Source organism: Apodemus sylvaticus, chromosome 4, assembly GCF_947179515.1.
Source record: "Apodemus sylvaticus chromosome 4, mApoSyl1.1, whole genome shotgun sequence".
NCBI classification, from domain to species: Eukaryota; Metazoa; Chordata; class Mammalia; order Rodentia; family Muridae; genus Apodemus; species Apodemus sylvaticus.
In genome coordinates, this window is record NC_067475.1 from 119741895 (window position 1) to 119747139 (window position 5245).

Sequence of the window (5245 nt, forward strand, 5' to 3'; positions counted from 1 at the left end):
TTCGGGGGCGGGTGGATCCAGAAAAGGGGCAACATTTGAAGAGTAAATAAAGAATATGCCTAATTAAAAAAAGAGAGAAGTAATATAAACAAACAAAATGAAATGTGAATAAGTAGAGATTGTAGAAGACAGTTTTTTTCCCCTACAAAAGTGGCTTTGTTTGAACAACCATTAACAGGCTCTGTGTATATTATTAAAAGTTTAATCATTTTTTAATCTCAAAAAGAAAAGAAAACCAATCTATATTAAAAACTGTAGTGTTCTTTAGTCCCTAACTATGTCTCTTCCAAATGAATTTGATACTAAATATAATCTTCATTATCAGTTAAAGTAATTTCAGCTTATAGTAATTTTAAAAGGACCTCTTGATTGAAACTAAGGTGACAAAAAACAAAATCTTGACATTTTATATAGTAATATATCTAAACCTATAAAATGTATCAGTGAGTGCCTTAAAAGTTTGGTAGGCTAATCCTATATAATGCCCTATATAATGTTTAATACTGAAGATTTGGGTTTGTTTGTACTGAGGAAACAAAGTTAATTTAACTTGCTATGGTTGATTTTCACTACACAACTATAACTTTTTATGAGGTAAAGATAGAAAACATAACTATAACTATGAAAACCATATTTATGAAATTTAAAAATCATTGATTTAGTTTCATTTTCTTAGAGTTGAGTTTTTTACCTTTAATTATTAACTTTCCAGAGTTTTGATGTGATATTTTATACCTGAATGATTTAAGGTGCATTTCATAATCAGAGTAACACAATACAACTCAGTAACTCTACCATAGATACAAATGGTGTCTTATTTAAAATCTATATTAAAGTACCTAAAATTACCAAAATAGTCTCAACTTATTTACTTTGTTAATTATGAGTTAAAAGATTAGCACACGAGTTTCATATTTAAACTCTGAATTAAGGTTTTCAGAAGAACACAGCCAATAGGATGCATATAATTCATTATATTAATTTACACCAAAATGAAATTCAATAGTTCCAAGATAGTCAGAAAATATGAAGGGAGTAACAAATTGGGGATCCTAGAGTACAGATGGTGGTGTTTACTTTGGGGGGCATCAATCTTTTCCTTATAAGGCTATTGAAAGTTTGGATGAAGTCTACCCACACTAGGCAGGACAGTGTACCAATTCAAATACTATTTTCAAGAAACTACTCTGTCACAGAAACATCTGGATTTAATATAATGTTTGAATAATATCTAGTAAACCTATGATAAAACAAATAATGTATGGCATTAGGCATAATAGGGACTTAATGCTATTATTTTAATTAAAACAATGATGCTGTGGAGACTGCTCAGTGTAGAAAGCACTTGGCAGGAACCTCAGCATCCACAAAAATGCCAGGCGGGTACAATAGCCTTTCCATAAGCAAGTGCCTGGAAGGGAAAGATGGGGGATCCCATGAGCAAACAGGGTAAATCTAACTGAAAATAGCTACATCTGCAAAATCATGGTTAAGTGAAATAACTGTGCTTTGTAAATAGGATGGAGAATGATGGTGACCAAAGCTTGACATCAGCCACTAGCCTTGACATGCATGGGCTAACATGTTGTTGTGCATGTGTTCTCTCATGCATAGACATACATATCCATGCTGAAACACCCTCAACACACACCCTAGACAAATTAGAAACAATATGGTTACTCATGAAGTAAAATACTTAAAAGTTTTAACTTTCCTTTTGAGGTTAATCTTGACATGAGATAATAATAAATCTACTAGTTTCAGATAGAATTAAAAGAGTTATCTCATAATGTTTTCCTCATTTTAATATCTTATACCATCATACATTTTTCTAAAACTAAGAAATTAATGTTGGGATAGTACTTTTGGTGGCAATCGAAATATTTATTTCAGCAGGGGGGTTTTGTTTAGTTTGCATTGTTTGGGGGGTATGTATGTACGTATGTACATCTGTATGTATATATTGTTTCATTTCAGAGTCCGATCTAAGGCATTTAACTATATTTACTTAACCTGAAAGACAGATATGTTTTTGCATTGGAACAATTTCTGAACCTTTATTGCACATGGAGTTGACACTCTGTAGGTGAACCTAGGTGATGTCCTGGAGAAAACATCAACGTGTGCCATCTTAGTCAGCCATTCAGTAGAGGAAACAGATTGGGGAAATGACATTACACAGTGAAGTTCCCTCAGTTTATCACAGGCTACAGTTTTGAGAGCAAATCTCTAGGATATTAAGAGGGAGCAGGATGCTGGAAATTGAACTCCACCTCTTGCAGGAAAAAATGCTTGCATCTTGTATTCTAGTTTTTCTCCTGTATGGAAATGATGAACGCTGTGCAGTTTCCAAATCTACTTTTGCCATTGTGGACTCACAGCCACTAATTTTAATTGTGGATTTTAACACAGATTTTCTCTTAGCAATGTTGTGCCTTGTTCCCATATGGGAAGCTCTTTAGATTTTCTCCTAATCATTCTGTACATTCTTATGATATTTTTCCATCTACATTTTTATGCCTATACTGTCTAAAGGGAAATAAAATAAAGTCCCTGACATGGTTGAATTTCAACATTATATGTGATTATAAGGAATACTTTTTCATTCCTCATTTAACATTTTGTAAACCTATTTTCCATCCTCTGATTACTTCAATAAATTAGTTTGACATATGAGGCATTATTAAAATACATTTGCTATGGAGACTATGAGAATTCATACAATATAAAAAATAAGCTATCAAGCCATCTGTCAGTGAGATCTTGGTACTTAAAAGGACGTCTCTTTTCTTGACACTTGTACATCTCTCCCACTTCTCATATGCTGCTCTGAATTTGACAGCTGCATGGGTGATTAGATCCTTCACCTGTGAAATTCAAATTCCAAATGCTTAATATATCACTTTTAGCTAAAATAATATAAAGTAATGGAAAGGCTATCTATATTTATACAGCATATATATTTATATATTGGTGGCTTTGTCTTGTTGCCAGTGCACAAAAAAAACCTCAATATGTCATAAGCATTTTTAGAGACAATTTACAGCTTTAATATTTTAATATTTAAAGATATATACATAATTTAAATTTCAGTTATTCACCAGTGGTTAAGTCTCATTTTTCTATGAAAGACCTTTTAATAAAATCATGAACAAATTTATTTTTACAGGTTACCTACTTTTTATTTTATTTTGAAGGATTATTCATCTTTATTTTTATGTGTGTGGGAATTTTGTGTATGTCTGTGGACTGCATGAGGGCATCATGTTCAAGGAAGCAAGGAGAGTGTATCATATTCCCTGAGACTGGAATTACAGATGATTTAAAGCAACATTTGGTTGAGGAGAATTGAACCTGGGTCCTCTGGATGTAACCACTGAGTAAAATCCCTATCAGTCTACTTAAAAAAATATTCTGCATTGGCAACTTTTAGATAAAAATATAAATACATTTTATATTGCTCAGAATTCTAGTTCCAAGGCTTGTTTGTTTTTCATTTGTGTAAGACAGAAAATAATCTCTTAATGATATCATTGAGTAAACAAATACAACTAGCAAAAATAAACCGAATGCTGCATTTGTCATAAAGTAGGCGCTTGATATTTTTCTACATTTCTTCTTCAAAAGCAGAAATTGTCAAAATTTTACTGTGTAAATAAAATCACATAACCTTATGTTTAATGTGCATTAATATTTTATGGTTCAATTTTCAATTAGTCATCCTTTGGATTACCACCTTTAAATTTAAATGAATATTAAGTAATTTTTTTCTGTATAGGGGCACATTTTCATAAGGGTGCATGTGTGTGTGCAGGGATGCATGTATATGTGTGTGTGTGCATGTGCGTGCATGTGTGTGCATGTGTGTGTTTGTGTGCTTGTGTGTGTGTGTGCGTATGTGTGTGTGTGTGTGAGTGTGTGTGTGTGTATGTGTGTGCATGCGCGTGTGTGTGTACAGTTGTGTATGCAAGCATATGCCTTTATGTGAGGTTGGCTTTGGCTGTTACTCCTCAGAGCCATGCAGCTTATTACATAAGCCACTGACTTTCATTCACCTGGGGACCACTAAGTATATTAGTTTGGCCAGACAGAGAGCCCCAGGGATCAGCCTATCTCTGTCTCTCTAGCACTAGAATTCCAAGAATATCAAGACCTGGCCCCCCTTTCCCTTTATCGGTTCAGGGGTTCTAACTCAGGTTACTAGTTATTCCCCAATTCAGTCTGTGAATAGCATAATTTCTCACAAGGTTAAGTCACGTTGAACATTTTCTCTTTATACACATGTGTTAATTTTTGATTTTTCCAGATGCAAAGAGAGAAATCTCATGATCATCTACTGGACAAGATCTCCCTAATAGAAAAAAGAAAGAGCTCCCTAAAAGAAAGCGCTCACCACTACAGGAGGGTGCAAGCTTTTCCTATCTCTGGATCTACATTTTTCTTAAGAGCCTACTAACTCTTTCTTGTTTTGTGTCTACCCTCCTGAAGTTGTTATTTAGAGATAGAGAAGAGGAAATAAAAGATGAACTGGAGTTTTGTGATAATATTCATGCCCTAATCCTCCAACAACTCTGAACACATTTCTGGAGGTTTTGTGTGAGTTTGTGATGCTTAGTCCAGATTCACTTTGCTCTCTTGCTGCCCCTTTCTGAGTCTCCTGACTACCTGGTTACTCATTTTCAACTGCTGCTGCACATGTAATAGGACAGGAATTCTACATTGGTCACCATAAGTTCGAGGTTCTTGATATTTAATCTTCAGTCAGGCATCCTTGGAAGTAACATGAGTGATGGTTAGAGCGAAGAAGATAAAAAAATTGAGAACTTATTTTAATTTGATAATATCACTGTTTTTATCATTTTCCAGGGTGTTTTAAATTTATTGAGAATAATGTTAAATGGTATGAAAAATGTAAAAGAACACTATAGTAACACCCATTTTGCCCAACTATCCTTGTTGTATTACTTCTTGAACTTTATGAACGTTAATGTATTTTATGCAACTCATATAACTATTTTACTTGAAATAATTTTAGATCATTAAAGACTTTAAATATACTGGTAATGGAAAATGTATAACGTACTGTCAGAGAAATTATTTAAAAACTATATTAAAAGTTATTTTTCAGTAATTTAAAGAACATATTCTTATTCAATTTTTAATAAGTAAATACATAGTGAAAAAAATTAAATAGAATTCTTTGTCTGTTAAATAGTACTGTGGGTAAAGAACTTATCACCAAGCC